Genomic DNA, 20,045 nt, shown 5'->3' with positions numbered 1-20,045 from the left:
AGTAATAAATGTTATTTGCAGTTAACAATTTTCTTTTTTCTTTATTACAATATTTATGGCAAGACTAGGTATATCTAGCTATGCGTATTATCAAATTGGGCTAAGCACGAACCATATCAGAATATTCGAGAACATAAAGCAAATAACACGGGTGTTACAATAATAGCATGCCAAAGGAAATACGGGCTGTTAATAATTTACGATCTGTCTTTATGTTCACTTTCCCGGTTTAGTTGCGAACTGGTAAATTGTGATAATATATTTCCTGAATCTAGAGTTTTAGTTGTCATCACTAAGATTAGAATATTTAACAATTTTGCCGAAACGAGGCAGAACGAACAATCCCGCCTCGCGATCAATTTTAAATGTTCATAGAATCATCCTTACTTCCTTAAGTATTTTATAAATCCTGCTATCCTCCTAATATTATAAATGCGAAAGTTTATAAGGATGTGCTTTGTTTTGATATGTGCTTTTTTTGCTATTTCACGCAAATACTACTGAAACGATTGCAATGAAATTTGGTACGTAGACAGCTGGACAACTGAATTAACATATAGGCAACTTTTTATCTCGATATTCCTACGGGATACGGATTTACGTGGGCTAAACCGCGGGGCGCAGCTAGTAATAAATGTATGTGAAAATATGTATGTTTATATCCATATTTGTTTATCTATCTTTCACATCGCAACGGAGCGATTGTTTACTGTGAGCTTTGCATCAAAAGGTAGGGCAGAGAGTGATATTGGAGAGACAAATTTACAGTGAAACATGTTATCAAACTCAAACTCAAACATTTACTTATTCAATTAGACTTCATGTAAAAGCACTTTTGAATCGTCATAACACAGCAACCAACTAACATTAACCACCGATTCGTAAAGCAGTTTCAACAGAGGAGAGCCGGCAAATAACATCCCGTGGTGATCCTTGAAAAGCTAGTAGGTGAATAGTTGTATTGACCGCCTCCTTGGTACAGTGGTTAACGCGTGAGCTTAGAACCGAGGGGTCTTGGGTTCGATTCCCGGTGGTGACGCACAAAATAAAAAAACTGTCTCGGTCTGGCAGGAGACAGAAGGCTGATCACCTACTTGTACATAAAGAAAATCGATCAGTGAAACAGATGTACATATATCATCTGCCCCATACCCCACTAGGGGACACGGGACTTCACTTTTGAATAGTTGTATGAATTAGTCGTTTCTGTAATCATAATACTTCACGACAGACTACTAATATCAACGCTACTTGGATAATTTATCAAGACACGATAAGCGTAACACTCGTATCGCTCCCGTGTCAAGTGACTCATTATTTCGACATGCCAGTATTCGGTTGCGAAGAATATTGTGAAATCTTAATATATTTAAATTACGAGTTGTACTTACATACTGTTTATCCGCTATGGACTTGTAAACTACTCAACCGATTTTAGTTAAATTTGCACACCATGTGCAGTTTGATCAACTTGAAATAGTATTTTTTTTTATACGACGTAATAATATTTCAGTATAATATTAATTATTCTGAAATATTATTACGCGTTTTAGCTTTATATCGATCGTATAACAGGAATGTATTATTTGTCTTTAATTCACCAGTAAATTGCTTTCTTGTCCCAAAAGCTTAAGTCAATTCATTGACTTATTCATTGGAACGAAATAATCCACTTGAATTATTATAATTGTTTACTATCTCGATGAAAAATCTTAATATAATAGAGAAATTAATAATCAAATTCAAAATTACCATAATAAATTCCCCCACTTTAATGCACAAAAGAAAAATTAAACATTGATTTTAATACTCCATTTTGTATAGAGCCGCATTCGTTACCCCTCGCGTGCATTCACAAAAACATTGTTCGTTAAAAAAACCTATTTGAAACTGGCCTATTAACAATTACTCGCCGGAAACCTGGCTGGTTGGAAAGGCGATAATAATCTATACTTTTTAATTATACCAATAGACTCCGCCCGGTGTTTTAATTTATATGAATACGTCCAATCATATTACATGAGTTGGTGGTGTCATCCGAACCACAAGAATATTAATCACTTTGTCGTTATGGTTTCGAATTCCGTATCCGACATGTACTATTTTTTCTTCGGTGGAATGCATAATGAAATTTTCAAATGGTATTCGATTTGACGTCTCGATCGAGCGCTGTTTGAATTAATGGTCCATTTATTCGATTAGGTTTTTATAGTCTATGCTTCATCGAGTTTTGTTTTTAGAATTGTGTACGTGTGGAATAGATCACCTTTTTGAAAAAAGAATTTTCGTATAGTCTACGGGCCAAATTGAAATGACATGACCAAGCTAATGTTCCCATAAGCGATATCCATAGTCATGCTTTGTGAAGCGTAACAGTTCCAGTAGTACTCTAATACTCCACTTAAAAATTACCTATATACGGTGTATAATTTACAGCTGCTCAGGCGGATGCCTTCTCACAAATTACAATTCAAAATAACACATTCTCTCGCCGACAAGACCGGCCATGGGGAGATTCGAAATTAACTATAATTGCTTAATTCTGAGCGTATGTTGTTTGCTCAGAGTACCGCATAAGGTTCTAAGAAGGAGCGAGAGGACGATACGAGAGTTATTAAGAAGAAAAGAGATGGACGGTTTTAGAAATTGGAAGACGCGCTTGCCTTCCAGGTATAAGAAATAACGTGCGAAGGGATTGAAAGTGGGATCATTAAAGCACGTTTTTATAGCAATTGGTAATGATGTGGATGATGAAAAAGTGATCTATCACATAATGCTCTCGATTTTTGTAAGAATATACGATATTAGGGCTTGTTTGTGGTATTATGAAATAATGGAAGGAGTTGTTATTACTCTGTATAATAAATGCGATTGCTTTGCTACATGCATTCTACATTATCTGTTTAAAAAGTTTGAATCCTTATCCATATGTACAATAGAGATCATGGTTATTTCTTGGCTATGGTTTATTTTCGTCTGCCTTTTGATTGATTTATCAAAGCAACAATTTTTTCGATGTTATATCTCTACTTATATTCTAAAAAAGAAAGTCTGTGTGTCTGTCTCTTCTGCGCTCTTAAACGGCGATGCCGACTTGGATAAAATTTTGCTATACACATAATTCGAGACCGGAGGAACGACCATGCAAGTCATCCTTTGTCTTCGCGAACGAAGCCGCAGACGGAAGTATATGTTCAAAAAATAGTCCAATAACAGTGGGAGACTTAATTTAATTATATTTAACTACCAAAAATGTTTTTATTTCTGCCAATCATATTTCTTAATAGTTAATAATCTACCATCTAATTAATTAATGTCATTCGCAAATAGTTTTATTAAAATAACGCTAATCGCCATAAATTTATTATCAAACATTTATAGCACTCATTAAAAGTTTAATTTCCATCGCTTGGAAAATGTTAACATCGTCCAACAAATGTTAGCTAGATTTAATTTCGTATCGCGATCACGTATCGTAACTAAGCGGGGAATCAGCGTGTTTCTGTAAAACTTGTTTTAGAAAATATTTTCTGGTGTTCGCTTGTATTTTCGCTGGCGTCTGATGATGCAATTGTTTGATGATTATGATGTGGATTGATTTTTTTTTTTAGAATTCAAAGGCTTAAACGGATTTTAAATGCGATTTATTCATTATATTATAAACCGACGTTTCGAACACTTTACAGCGAGCGTGGTCACGTTGAAACATTAATTTTTCTTTTTAAAAATGAGTGTTTTTTTGCTTTTTTATGTTATAGTCGGTAAAGGTGTTTATGGGTCGCCTGATAGCAAGCTTTCCTAGAGCCCATGAATATTTTCAGAGGCACAGGTCCATTTATAGAGGCCTTACGCCTCTGCATTGCTATTAAAAACTTGACGTGATTTAATAATAAAAACTGAAAGACATTTCTCTCAGCAAATACGTCAAAATGTTAAATTATGAATGATTTATTTAATAAAACATTATTGTTACAGACACACATTGCATGAAGTCATCAAAGAGGTAAGTACAATATCGCAAAACTTCGCTTTTCGCTGAAAAACATTAGCGAATTTACGAGCGGTGAATAAGCGTGGCAACACAGTAAATTTCACGTTAGCATTGCCATCATTTGATTGTAATAAAAATATGGGTTCTGTTTGTCCGTCATTATGAAAATGCGAAATGTAAATACGCAATGTTTGATGTAGGCTTACTGTTAAAATCTTTTAAATTAAATTTATGGTTTAAATAAAAAAAGTCGAGTTTATACATACAAACAACTAGTTGTAGCAGTTTTTTCCACGTAGTGAAAATTAATTACATAGTAAATACTTGAATTACCTATTTATTTGGGGATAGAATTTATCAATATTCTTACTTAGAGAATGCCTGCATTATAGTGCAGGCCAAATTTCAGCCCGATCGGTATAGTTGTTTGGGCGGTGTGTTGTGTAAAACAAAGTCTCTTTCTCTGTCCCTATGTTCCTATGTATGTTTAAATCTTTAAAGCTACGCAACGGATTTTGATAGGGGTTTTTCATAGATATTGATTCAAGAGGAAGGTTCATATGTATAATAACATCTAGTAAACTACTCCGAATTTAACGCGTACGAAGCCGCGGGCAAAAGCTAGTAAACATATTCTTTTGATATAATAATTACAAGAATCTTTCTCATAAATATTTCCTTTATAACCGAAGTACCGTAGAATAACTTATAAACAAGCTCCTAGTAAATTTATCTAGAAAATTCCACGTTCAAAAATTTTTACTAATTGTTATTATTTGTCTTTTTTGTTTGTTTTTTTTCATTTGTCATTATAATAACAATAACATTTCCCTTTATCACTTTATATTCATCACACGTCTTATAACTAACACAATTATAATAAACAAAAGAAAGTGCAAACCATTAAAATCCAAATATCCTTAAAAATATTAAAGCATCTTAAAACATTTAAATCTACAAGCTCAACTAATTTGCCACGAAAACCCACAAAAACCCGTTTCACAATCTCGGAGCCGTCTTAGTGAGCTCTTATGAGGCAATTAATTCCCCTTTGACATCTGCATTCGGGGAAGACAAGTGAATTGAGGCCCTGTCTCAAATACGACAGAAATTTCCGTTCCGTGTAATTTACAGTGCATTTCATTTGCGATAATACGTTATGCATTGACACTCTTGACTCTTCGATTCGACGATGATTTGTGGATTGTGGCTTTTGGTTTTTGGGCTTTTTTTAATGTCACAGTCGGCAAGGAGCTGGGTCGCCTGATGGTAAGAGCTACCATTGCCCAAATTTCAGATGAGTTTTCGTCAAATTAAGTCAACGATCACGATAAACAGTGTTACAAATCAATTTAATTTTTAGTTTGTTGGGTTTCAATGCCTCATAAATGACCAATTTTAGCAATATTTTATTTACATTGCCTATGGTGATTGACGCGGGTTCGAATACCGCCTGGTGTTTGTTTTGTATGCTTTAAAAATATCTGAATGTTAACAATAATTAATCGACTATATGCTTGCTAGGCTTTATTCCTTAAGATATCAGTTTTCTTTGTCATCTGCACTATATTTCAGAGCACCCGTAATGTAACATTATACTCTTGTTATTATCTCATGGTATCCTTCAGAGTTCTTTTTGGATCCTTGATTATTTATTTATTGCGTGCTATTTATTAGATTGACCTATATCCAGGAGAGACACGTGAGCCACGTACGTGATTATATTACGATCACCGAATTTGATGAAGTTCAGTTATTAGATTATAATTTAATATACATAATTGTGGCTACCAAAATCTCGATTTATGACGATTTTGATAGTGTCATTTAAATCACCTTTTATAAGCTGGAAAATCAATAAAAGCCTTACATTAAAAGTGTTGTAAATGAGAAATTTTGAATATAGAAATGAATATTAAATAAAAGTGCTTATTTAATTATGTTCCATTCAATTTTGGTAACAGGAGTTTGAGACAATGGTAGTTGAGTATACCTGCGGCAAAGCGTTCACCTGCGAGCAAAACAAAGCGCGATTAGATAGTTAACTAGTCTTCGCACAATTTGAACATCGACTTTCATTTTCCACTCAATCTCTTCCCTACAACTCCAACTTAAACAACAACATTTCATCGGCGAACAGTAAAAGTAATTTTAACAAAATCAAGCACTTCGTCATCATTATCAACTTTTACACATAAATCATATTTCCCACGCCGCTGCGTAAACAATGTAAGGGGTAATAAATAGAAGAATGTCTGAATGATCGTCTGACATGCTAACGACTGTTGTAAACAAGCCCAAGTGATGTACAATCGAAGTTTCGCTGCATATTTCTTGGAGTATTTCGGGAGGAACGGAAATTGCGAGCCCCGAAGACCATTATACCCTTTATTCAATTTAATCCGCCTTATAATTTGTTCTTCTTAAGACCTTGATTAGGCGAGGGGAAAGCTTAAAATTCTAATTCCTTTTGAGTGATATTCTTACACTTCACCCTTAATTATACGCTTAAAGTCATTTGTTTCGAAGCAAATTTACCTGTTCATTGCTTTAATTGCAATCGTTAAACTGTGTGACTTTCATTACAGAAACTATATATAATCAAGTGTTCCCAATTATGGATTTGTTTTCAAAACAGGTGTCACTTATCGTTCCGGGCTTAAATCACTTCATTAAGTGGATACTTTGCGTTCGAGGAACTCATAGACAAATCCCCAATAAATCCGCCTCGGAACTGTCAACGCGGTTCTCTTCTAAGAAAACGATTTCTAAATTCAAAAGTTTGTATATGGTTCGTTTATTAACTGCCAAGCGGACATGTTAAAACAGATGTTCTGTCTTCGCTTGACGGATAGGTCAGGCGAGGTCGGACGCCATCTTGCGAGATTCCCGCCAATCGCTGCGTCCCCGGGGTGCCTGTCAACGAAGCGAGCGAAACAATTACCGGGATCGTGACTTTGTGTATACAGCGGGTTAGCTGCAATCTGAGATGAGATTTTAAAAATCCCAGTGGAACTGTTCAAATTGCGGGATACTTTGCATTTGTTTCGAGCGTTCCGCGCTTCGAGACTTTTTTGGCAACAGATATGCATTTGGAACGAGTTTTTAAGCCGGCGAATGTTTTAAAATAGAACAAAAAACTTCGACCGCGAAGAACTATAATTATAGATAGATCTGATATACATAACAACAGAATTGCAGTATACATTTAACTAGCGGTGTTCGGCCTTCCAATCAAAATGCACCTGTTCGCCTCGCTTATTTTAATGAAGACATTTCGGTTCCTTCGCAGGTGTCTGACTCCCCGAACCGAAAATTGACGGCTCATTATGTTGTTTAATTCATTATGCGCTTTGTTTTCTTCAATCGTTTTTTATGTGTCCCGCGAATAACTTTATTGTCTCCTCCACAATTTATTGTTGTACAAAGCTGAATTATAAATCGCTGTCTGACTTTAACATATGTACGTAATTAAGCTGTTAAGTTTTTTAAATGGTTTACGAGCAGTGGTGGATAAAACAGAGACATTGCCGCTTTTATAAAAAGTTTGATTCGGGCTAAACAATAGTGGTAAATTAAATTAACAATTTGTTTGGTGTTTTTTTTTATGAAACACTGAACCCTTATTACATCGTAAAGTCGAAATCGTTTTGCGTTCGAATCTCGATTACGTACAATCATTGATTCATCGAACTTGACGGTTGGGAATTGAGCGTCGCTTAAATGCCCTATCATACGCTGACATTAAAGCCATTGAGTTAAAGTTCAATTTCGAATACATTTTCTATTTCCACGATACGTGCTAGAAATAGACTATATTAACTCCTTTAAGATAATACACGAGGACTCGATTGAAGCCTTATCCGGTTTCGTTAAAATTTAAACTTTGATGCATTGGCATTAGAGAGATATTTGTGCGGAAAGGCAACCTTTGCTTGGATTGAAATAAAATTTATTGAATGATCCCTGATTAGATGATTATCGAAGTTGCATTCAAGCGCGATTATATTTTATATGGTAATTGAAATGTAATATGAGTTCGCTTCGAGTTCATTATCAGTATTTTACGAGGATCGAGTTGATATCGCAAGCGGTAAAGCGTAGCATCTCGGAATTAGTTATTTCTATAATTATCTACAAACAACATATTGATTACATGAATTTTAATGAGCTCCGGATAGTGTATCTATAACATATTATAAATCAACACACGCTTCGCTTTTAATCACCTATTTAGTATTTGAGTAATAGGCTTTTGGAGGTAGAATTTAGTGGTATTTGTTGTTAGTTTGAATTTGTCAAATTTATATAGGATTTAGAATTAATATGTCAGTTTTACCACAGGATTAAATTGTTTATTATTGAGGAATAGACATGTGGTGTGTATATCATACTCATATTTGAAATGATGAAGGAACTCTGTCTGTCTGTTCCGGCCTAAACCAGTCAACAGATTTGGATGACATTTGGTAGATAATTGTTTGGTGACCCCGAGCAAGGACATAGGAGAGTTTTATTCCAGAAATACAACGTGAACGGAAACTATATCGAGAAAAGCCAAGGACTTTATTGTTTGAAAACAAAATCTATTAAAGACATTTAAATAAGAAGAAATATACCTTCTTATGATTAGAGGCGCTACAATAATATTTATGAACAAATAGTACATACATCGTAATACAATTATATATAGTCATGGTCAAAATATGAACATGTTTTAAGAAATAAGGTTTTTTAGAGTGATTAAAGCTGAAGAACATATTTTTTGTCGCATTTTTCGATTCTTATGTGATTATTTAAAAAACTAAGTGTGACTCGTGCTGTAAAAGCATAATAGACAAACAGACAGTGTGAATTATTTTTGCATTTATAACATTGATTTGTATTATTAATGCGGAAGTGTATTTAGTTTTTATGTTGCAACGTAGCCATGTCTATGATATGATATTATCATACATGTATGATATGATAATATCATTTATTGAGCAGTAAGTTTTGATTGTTATCAATCGACCCCACCTCGATTTTACTACATCTGATCGAGTTACATTATAATTATAATAAACTAGCTTTCCGCCCGCGGCTTTGCCCGCGTAGTCGCAGAAAAAGATAGACTCGGACTTTCCTCGCATGTTCCCGTTATCGTGGGATTTCCGTGATAAAAATTCTTGATATATCTGTCTACTGATTCTAAGCTATCTCTACACAAATTTTCATCCAAATCGGTTAATCCGTTTATTAGTTATAAATAGTGTAACTAACACAACTTTCTGTTATATACATAGATATAGATTAAAAAATAAAATATACACCTGAATGATAGAATCAACTAAACAGTCTCGACGGTTTAAAATCGAGTCTCAATGAGTCAGTTACAAACAAACTTATAAACACAATTGAAGTTAATATAAGCGCGTTAAAAAACAAGACGCTTCATACAGGTGAAATGTCAAAAAATCATAAAGAACAGACTCCAACCGGGCGGGTCAATTCGAACGGAGAACGAGACAAAATATCTCCGAGCTTTTTCCTGTAGCGAAGTCAGAAAAAAACCGGACAATAGAACCGGCAGATGTACCGAAAGACTGCACAATTAATTTCATTCTCATATAAAAATAACATCTCTATCCCGAGGAAGCCATTTCTCCGAATTTGACGTGTTATAAATTTTTGGGCTGCTTTTTTTTGCTGGGCCATATGCGTGTGTGATGTTTTATTCAGTTTCGGTCAGGTTGCGTCGGCCACTGGTTTTTAGATGTAGTTGTGGTTGGTGCAGATGGTGCCTAGTTTTCTTTAACGAAATTAGATTTTAATGGCGCTTTTTGATAGCTCTGTGCGATCGTTGGGCGGTGATGTACCGAACAAACAGAATACTGGCTATCAGAATCTATGCTTGTATAATAAAGCTGAAGAGTTTGTTTGTTTGAACGCTCTTCTCAAAAACTATTTGTCCGATTTTAAAAATTCTTTCAGTGTTAGATAGCCCATTAATTGAGGAAGGCTATAGGCTATATATGTACCACGGGCGTAGCCAGGGCGGACCGCTAGTACTCTAATATAATGTATCGTAACTTTCTAAGTGGGTATCTACTTTATCTAAATAAAATAAATTTGTGTTTCTCAAATGAATTATAATTGAAGAAAAGTTGAATAAATCGCGTTTAAAATCCGTAAAAAGCTTTTAATTTCGAAATGTATAATGCTCGCGTAAAATCTAACACAAGAAAATACCAAATTGAATAGAATTTAATAATTTCTCTCTCGTGGATTATGATAACATATAAAACTTTAAAAACTAAAAGAGAAAGTCGATATATTATATAACTCGAAAGGTGACTGACTGACATAGTGATCTATCAGCGCACAACCCAAACTACTGTACCGATCGGGTTAAAATTTGGAATGCGGTTGGATGTTATAACGTAGGCATCCGCTAAGAAAGAATTTTGATAAATTCTTCACCCAAGGGGAGTAAATAGGGGATGAAAGTTTGATCCATGAAAATTTATTAAGATCGCGATGCTGCGGGCAACAGGCACTATATAGTCAGATTTGATAACGAACTATTTTATTATTACAATTTCTTGTTTCGTTACAAATTCCCAATATAATTCTTATACATAGCTGAAACAGAATATTCTATGCATATAATGAATTATGATACGCTTGTCGCTGCGCCAGGGTTGTCTCCGAATAAAAACAAAACATAACAAACACACACAGATGACGTGGTTTTCTATTGGTAAGGGATTTCTTTAACCAGTTCTTTAGATCCAGATATAAACCCTACAATGTCAGATACTCACAAATTCATCAAATTTTATTAAAATGCACCTATAATTGTCAATTTTAATATTAAAACTGATATATTTATATTGGATTAATTATAATACACGATTTATATTAATGCAAATATAATTACAATTACTCATATCCCAATATAATATTTAATAACCGTAATTAAATCATAATAATTAAACACGTGTGCATAACGCATTAAAATGTTGATAATAAATTAAAATTGTATCAAACGTGTTTCTATCTCTTTCGCACCTATGTTTTTTCTCTTATGCGTGAATATAAAGCGATATCGCAAAGGACAGATGGTCAAACGTACCCCAAACATAAATCGATTATTTCTATGGACATTTTTGACTATTCACATCAAATCAACAAATAGGGACGGTTGACAAAGGTTCCAAGACTATTTCGCCACAATAAAACGATTTGTGCGTGATAATTCTTATAGAAATGTCTTTGGATAATAGTGGCCCGAGTGAAGGAATGACATCAATGAGATTTCGTATTTCATTTTGGGGTTAATTCACAAGGTTCTATTATCAAATGGCGGCATTTTTGCTTGTACGCTACATGCATGGTATATTGATTGATTCTTTTCGTCTTTGTAATGTTTAAGTTTAGTAATAATATAGTCACTGTTAATAGAATTTATACCGGACTATTTCTTGTCCGCGCTAAATTCGTAGTAGTTTAATAAATGCGATTATATATATAAACCTTCCGCTTAAATCATTCTGTCTATTATTCTGTTATCAAAATCCGTTGTGTAGTATTAAAGATCTAAATATCTCAGAAAAGATCAAAACTCCGGGACAGACGCGGGAAGCGACTTTGCTTTATACTATGTTGCGATTAACTGATTAAAGAATTTCTAATGGATATGACATTATGTTAAATACTGGTTTAATCCTGTAATTAAGATAAAACAGTTTGATAAAGCATTAATGATTATGATTTTCACAGATCGTTTTTGTATTACTTTAATAATTACAATAAATGCAGTTTAAAAAAGCTCGCTTTGATACGTAGATATACAAAGTTTGAATTAAATCTAACCGTGACCACGCTCGCTGTAAAGTGTTCGAAACGTCGGGTTAATAATATAATGAATAAATCGCGTTTAAAATCCGTTGAAAAGTTTTTAATTTCTAAATGTATAATACTCGCGTAAAACCAAACACAAGAAAATACTATAAATCTATCCGTTTAAAGTCAAAATCGAGTGTAAAAGATCCAGTTACAAACATACATGTAAAGGTAATGAACGTGTTAATAAGTTAAAATAATGAAAAAAGACTATTCAATTTAAAACCATGACCTAACCTTAACAAAAATCTATGACGGCACACTTCAACAGATAGCATATTTATTTATCAACTGACAAACGCACAAAGGCACTTGATCGAAAACAAGATGGCGCTAAATGTTGTTATTTTAGGTTCTGGCGCCAAACACATGGTGTTACCATAGACATCACAATAAAGATGTTTACGATTGTTCGAAAAAAAAAGTACAGTAAAACCTTTTCGGCTCGTAAAATATTGTTTGTCCCACTTGTCATGATGACTAGTAGATTGTAATATTTTTAGTGTTTTTACTTTTTAATGATATTGTTTTTATTTTATAATATACATATGCCGCTCAGTTCTTTAGTTTTAATGCTATATATATATATACTCAATTTTGAATCTTTGATGCATACGCCAAAAGAAAAAAAAACTGTTTTATTTGTGTTATATTGTTTGTCATTACTGAAAATATTGAAGGTTCAATAATTTAATACGACAATATAATTAGTAATTTTTTTGTTATATTGTTTGTGATTACTGAAAATATGGCAGGTATTGGTTCAACTATTTAATGCGACTAAAAATGATCGAAAAAGAAAAAAATAAAACATTTATAGTAGTTGTATAGTCAGACCAAAGATAATTTTAGATATTCTTCTATAAATATGATACAGTTTAAAAAAAAAATTGAATATGTTTACGAAGAAATAAATAATAGCTAAATAATTAGAATTGATCAGCAACAAAGTATTATTTTGTAATCATTAACACCCTCTATTTTTCAAATAAAAATATACACACTAACACAAAGAAATAATAGTGCAAATACGGTAAATGCTACAACATACAAAACTATTTCACTACGTCTTAAACTCGCAAGCTACAATCTCACTTCGAGGCAAACGAAATTCGCTCAAGCACTACTAAAAATAGACCTCCCCACTGGACTCGTAAAAGCTAACTATCATCGTAAAAATACTTAAGTTATACTTGACACGAATGTTCGACTTTATTTTGTCTATATCCACGTAATCTGCATAAATTCTAAGCTATTGAGGGCTAAGCGCAAATAGGTACTTGTCACTGCAATATTTTATGTTATCTGAGCAAGGCTTCGTTCCGACTGCTTATTGGAAGGAATGGATAGATTTTCGAAATACTAAATTAGGTTATAGTGGACCGTTGTAGTGTATTGTGGCGTTAAAACAACGTTCTTGTTGCTTAGCTTGGTTCAGTATAAATAAGAAAAAGAGATCTTAATATCTTAGAGGAAACGTGTGGTAGTCATGCTTCGGCATGAATTGGGTCAGATCGCACCGGGGAAATACCACACCTCCATAGAAGACCGGCGTGAAATATAGGCGGCATTCTGCTGTGTTTCGTTTGGTGAGTGGGTGAACCGGAAGCCCATATCCTTCTCCTAACCCTTCCCAGTCCTTTATGCAAGGGCAGTCCAGAATTATTACAGATAATATATGTTACTTATTACTGAAGAGGACAATATGTCTTTAAACTTAAGCTATCTTAGATACAAGGTGTACAGGATTAAACTATTAACTTTTGTAAAACAATTGTTAAAATCCAATCTAATCACTGCTAACATTATAAACGCAAAAGCAACTCTGTCTTTGTGTCCATCTTCTTCACGACCAAAACACTGAACCAATCTGAAATTTAGTACAGAGACAATTTGAGACTTGAGAAAGGAAACTATCTTTTAATATACTATGCGAGCGCAAGAAACGCTAGCTTAGTATAAAACAATCGATAAACGTCTGTCAAAAGAACGACCTAATCTTCCACTTCCATGATTACTTCCGTCACCAGTCCATAGCCACAACTTCACCCACAAACATATAAACGTTTCACACAGCATAAATAGATTTCAATACCATTAAAACTCGAACCCGGAAAACCGTATCTGGATACCGCTATACCCGGTCAATCGATTTATCGAATAATATTCGCAGTGCACAGAACAGAATCGATAACTCGTTACCTATTTCATTAAGCGGTAAGTACACAATGTTTAGTCGTTACTATGAGCTGTTTGAGCTGGGCTGGCTTGGATATGAACAAACACATTTAGCGAGGTTAGGTAAGCTGGTTTCTTAGCAGTTAACGCGGCGACACTGGCTCGTCTCAAAGCCAGTGATTTACAAGGGTTAAGCGACTGGTGCTTAGTAACTTTGGTAGGTTGGAAATTAGCTATCCCATATTAGCTATCCTGTTTTTTTAAATAAAAAAATAAAACCTTGCAATTGCTAAAGGGACTTCGGTTACTGGACACTGACAGCAAAAAACGCACATAAAGTTATCATAAGAAAAAAAATTGATCCTTTACCTCTGCTATAATGACTTCAATACAGAATAACTTCATTAAATAATAAATATACGAAATAAAAAAATATTTATATCAAATTCATGTCTAAATAAATAAAGTTCAATTTGATAATACAGGAATTAATCAACACATTGACATATCAAATGGAAATATATTTTAAACATGTGTCATATTTAGATAGCTACGTAACAGAAAGTCAAAAACATACATACAAAACAACTTATGACCCTTAATTGCCTCATACGGAAAACTATGAGAAATCCTATTGTATAACCGTATACCTTGTCCCATAACAATTAAGTCTTCAGTCTACTAACAGCGAGTACTGAGCCATTGCAAACGACACATCGCCAAATCGCTTCCTTGCTGAAGTAAATTCGTGTCTCACTTGAAACTAAGCCAAATAAATGAAATTATTCTTTATAAAATCGCTGAAGTGAAACGGATTAACTTGGTTCGCTGGAATGGATCGTTGGATTTGAAATACAGAATATTCGTATGGTTAGAAGCAATATATGGGACAATGATTAAAATGCGGCAGATTTCATATCATCGCTTTATAGAAAACTAGCTTTTGCCCGTGGCTTCGCACGCGTTAAGCTCGTTGATAATTAATGGTGTTATTATACATATAAACCTTCCTCTTGAATTACTGTATTTATAAAAAACACCCCATCAAAATCCGTTGCGTAGTTTTAAAGATTTAAGCATATATAGACACATACGGATAGACAGCGAAAGCGACTTTGTATACTATGTAAGGATTGGGTTAAAAGAATAGGCAATGAACAGCTGATGCTTTTTAACGTTTAAACGTTTGATGATGAAACTCAAATCTTCAATATCATCAAATCAAATATATTAACACACATCTCGAAATAATAACATCAACACCTCAACCGATGTTTGAAAACTCGTCCATGCGTTAATCCTGCACTAATTTACTGGTCCATCAATCATTTCGAAGAAATACAATATACAAAACCATATGCCGAAACGTTTGAATCTCTACCTGAAGTAGAAAAAAAGGTGACGATAATCGACACACGGTTGACTATGAAGATATCTCAATTTGTGTAGCTTCCAAGCGTTTGACAGTCTCAGAAATAGGATTCTTGGAAGAATGCTGACTCAATTTAGCACATAATTTGTTGAAGACTTATTATGTGAAAACGCTTCTGTTGTCTATGGCCGAATATTGCGGCTCTATTGGTCTGTGTGAGAATGAACTGTGAATTTTATAGCGGACTAGCTGCGCCCCGCGGTTTCACCCGCGCAATTCCGTATCCCGTGGGAATATTGGAATAAAAAGTGGCCTATATGTTATTACAGTTGTCCAGCTCTAGTTTACGTACCAAATTTCATTGCAACTGGTGCAGTAGTTTTTGCGTAAAAGAGTAACAAACATACACACATCCTTACAAACTTTCGCATTTATAATATTAGTAGGACTAAACACTAACAAATAAACAAATTAATTAATCCTACTATCCTACTAATATTATAAATGCGAAAGTTTTTAAGGATTTAAATTGTGTTTGTTGCTCTTTCACGCAAAGACTACTGAACCGATTGCAATGAAATTTGATATGTAGCTAGCTGGACAACTGGAATAACACATAGGCAATTTTTATCCGGATATTCCTACGGGATACGGACTTACGCGGGTGAAACCGCGGGCGAGAAACTAGTACCCACCGAAACGATAAATTCATCATAATATTATCTTATTCCTATGATCCTCCTTTACCAACCAGCGCCAAAGCCCGAAAATACCAAATCTATTGGTGCATACGATATATAAGATCATAAGATCTGCAAAAACCGCAGCAATCATAGATAGCGTTCTCATTCAAGTTTATTAAACCGGAACAATATTAGGAGCTTAATGTATAAATACTTTACTTTTATTACCACTTAGTTACGCTCCAACGAGGACGTTCTATTTCGGAAATTCTTGCATTCGAAATAGTTGTACTTATGGTAAATAAACGGTCCAATGTATCCCTTAATTTTCGTCATTCTTTACGGTCCATTCAATAACGTCTATTTTTGTGTAGGATATTGTAGAAAACTATTAAATCCACTTAGAAATTAAAGACTTTTTAACGGATTTTAAATGCGATTTATTCATTATATTATTAACCCAACGTTTCGTACACTTCAAGACATGTAACATCTCAGTCTCCCCGTGACCAAACTCGCTGTAAAACCTGTTAAAAAGTCTTTAATTTCTAAATGTTTAATACTCGCGTAAAATCAAACACAAGAAAGTACTATATTAAATCCACTATAAACATTCAATAAAATATCACTAAATGCTTTGATACTTTACACGTAAAATTTTAAAATACATTTTTTACGTCACTCATGTCAAATAAAGACCATTTGATTGTAAATGCCACCTCTTGCTGTATTGTTTCTATTAAATTAAGCAGTTAAACTATTTTATAACCTCTAATGTTAACAGTTTCCCGCCCGAAATAGCCAAGCGCATACACTGTGAAGTGAAAAGGGCAAAACAAATATTTCTATCGAAGACTCTTCTGGGAAATAATCGATGCCTATCTTTGAGGTTCACTAACGAAGAAGGTACCTTTTTTTTCGTCACTGGTCACTTGTCATGATGCAAGATAGCATATAATAGATGGCCACTGATGCTCCTTTCTATTGGTTTGCCGACATAACAATTTATGCCTTACTGTTATTTGCGACAATGAAGTTACGTTTCAATCAGATTAATGGCTTTGACATACCGATGACATGCGTTCGCCTCTATTTTATTTACCTTTTGAGTGTCGATGTTAAGTATGAGATTGTATTCTTATCGTCTTATGTTGCTGTATGACAAACTGTGAAGGTGAATGATGATGGTCCGTTTATTCGATTTGTAACTTTGATATGCGTCTTTGAAACAGTTTCTTCAAACTCTCTAGTAAATCCTTATTTGCATTGTCTTTATTTTGTTTTTCCACATTTGTTCAAAACGTGGAATATAGTTGTCGTCTAGCAGAAATCGTTTATTTCCGAAAGCAACGGTTATCCTGGCATATGTCGCACTTAACGCTCTTTTGTAAGCGTATCAAAATTAAGATAATGGATAATGTCCGTCCAAATTTCTACTTTATTAGCTACAGGTAACAGCTGTCGCCTTTTTTATTGCGTGGGCAGTGCCTTGGATCGATGCGGCTTTATTAAAGCAGACATATAATGGATTTTTTGTTTTATTTATAAAGTTATTAGATGGTTTGTTGCCAATTTTTGTATGGTTTTTCAATGCCCTCTCAAAATACGGGATAAAAATTAATAAATTGGACCAATGAATGATATAACTCGGAATTGCACACGCTCTTCTAGTAATATAATAATTGTTAAGTTCGGTCGAGCAGTTTAAAAGATTACTACCTATAAACGAACTTAGAAACTCTTGGCCTCTTTATGAAAATTTATGAGAAATATGTTTTTAGTACAAATATTTAGAGAAAATCAGTTTTTATAGTAACTGTAGGGACGTAAAAAGTTTTGTAGCAGGTAGATGATGATATATTTTCTGTGAAGATATATGTTTATATTATATTTATACATCATTCAATTGAGGAAACATATAAATTAATACTGATGAAAAATGAATGATTTTACCCTTAGCTTCCTTAATTTAATTATATTAATGCATAATGCTAACTCCACCCATTTTCCCGCGTTTTATTATGAAACTTACGTCATTCAATTATTTATGTATTCGGTCATTATTCTTGATTGGAAAGTTAATGTGTATAAAAATACAACTTGTTCAGTATTGTTCGTAATATTAATAACCTCCAGCTTTGTTTAAAGTCGGTTGAAAACATCAACAACATTTTAATATCTGCGCAGTTAGCAGTTATTAAAGCTGTTATTAATTATCGTTGAAATAATATACGTTTTGTATAAAAATATCGAAGGACGAATGAAAAATCCACTATTTTCAAACAAAAGCCGCGCATACAATACCACTTTCGATTAACCTACTTTGAAATATGACAACAGTGAAGTAAAATTGAAATGGAAACAAAGCAAGAAACAACTCGAGATCAAATTGAGGGACAAAAAATTGTAACGTATGTGAAAGTTTGGACGAGTTGCGGACCGTGGTGTAGTAGTATATATATTCTGGATAAAATTGTTCAAAATCAACAAAATATCCTTTATGATAACGTTACTGGCTTTTCCCGCGGTTCCACCCGTGTATAGGAAAATATATGCGAATTAGCTTTGAGTATAATTTGGCTATACTAGCTTTAAAAGAATCAGAAACACAAGCGGAAATGTAGGGAGCTATGAAATTTTCCTGGAACGGCCGTTGTCGACAAGTTTTGTGTATTCATATAAATCTGCTGTGACCGGATCCGGTTGGTGTCCCACTTGCATGTGTCGTCATCAAACATTGTCACGAACAATTCGTTACGTTGTGAAGCCGGTATCCTTTTCCTCACCCTTCCCAATTCATTCCTTTATTTCGTCGTCAATCCTTTCCTTATCCTATACCCCTTTAAAGCAGACAGATATTTGCAACCGCCCTATGTATGCAAATGTTCATTGGTTGGTGATAGTTTACCATCAGGCGAACCACCAGCTCAGTTACCCGCTATGACATACGAAAACACAAGAAATACTACAGGGTTTCTTGAACGCTCTGTAGAAACTGCTTTCCGAACCGGTGGTAAATTATTAAAATGACGATTGACGATTCAATGGTGCTTTATAAGAAGTTTAATATTATAAATGTTTGAGTTTGAGTTTGAGTTTGAAAACAATTTCATTTCAACACATCGTCCGTTTGTCTACCGTGGCATATGTCATAACAAGCCAGCCCGTGCGTTTATTTACTATCCGCCGTTCATTTCCCCTCGATCCGTTCCCAAGTGTTGTAGGTACATCGGATTTCATTTGTTTAATTGGACGGACAAATATTTGGCCGAATTCTGTCGATGTCGTTAGTTGTGTCCTGGTTCTGTCAATATGTCCACTAATAGAGGACTGCCACGGAGCTGTCTGCACGCAATTTTGGTATCTGTGTATGTGTGATAAGTTCTGTTTTTCGTTATAACATTGGAGTCGACTCTGCAATTGTCAGGCTCTAATCAGCAGAGCTTCGATTTGCTAATTATTGTATTCACAACATTATTACGCCTCCTAAAGTTATTGCCTTCGGTAGTTCAGATGGAGCAATTGGAAATTTGAATTGTTAGTCTAAACTCAAATTGTATGATCATGGAACTAACTTCATATATCGCTCGTGAAATTTACGATACATGTAACAATATAATTAATGGTATTTTCAAATATTCTCTCTTTATATTGTTGCTTTCAGGAGATATGATAATGGAAATTAGAGCCATTTCTATTCATTGAATTTTCTGGTAGATCATATAGTGGCATCGTATTAGTTAATACCGGTTTTATAGGAAGCAGGTTTAAGCAGAAAATAATTTTAAATTAATAGGTCAATAAATTCGATATTATAAACTAATGGATTAAATACATGAATGCAAGTATACCGATAAATTTAATTCCGCCATTAACTCTGAATCCGTATTATGAATGTAATATTATAAATGCGAACGTAACTCTGTGTATCGAT

General features: G+C 34.0%; 1 protein-coding gene across 2 annotated transcripts in view; it reads left to right on the top strand.

Annotated features, from left to right (window-relative positions):
* LOC119828537 overlaps positions 1-20,045 on the top strand; it is a 108,718-nt gene that overhangs the window by 29,553 nt on the left and 59,120 nt on the right. The window contains exon 2 of one of the 2 annotated variants that reach the window (XM_038350720.1): positions 3,976-4,003. The exons of the other annotated variant lie outside the window; for it this stretch is intronic. The gene's annotated coding sequence lies outside the window, so the exon portion shown is untranslated. The remainder of the gene's footprint in view (positions 1-3,975; positions 4,004-20,045) is intronic. 2 annotated transcript variants of the gene reach the window in all.

The sequence above is a fragment of the Zerene cesonia genome, chromosome 8 (genome assembly GCF_012273895.1).
Source record: "Zerene cesonia ecotype Mississippi chromosome 8, Zerene_cesonia_1.1, whole genome shotgun sequence".
In the NCBI taxonomy this organism is placed as follows: Eukaryota; Metazoa; Arthropoda; class Insecta; order Lepidoptera; family Pieridae; genus Zerene; species Zerene cesonia.
This window is presented reverse-complemented; position numbering and strand designations above follow the sequence as displayed.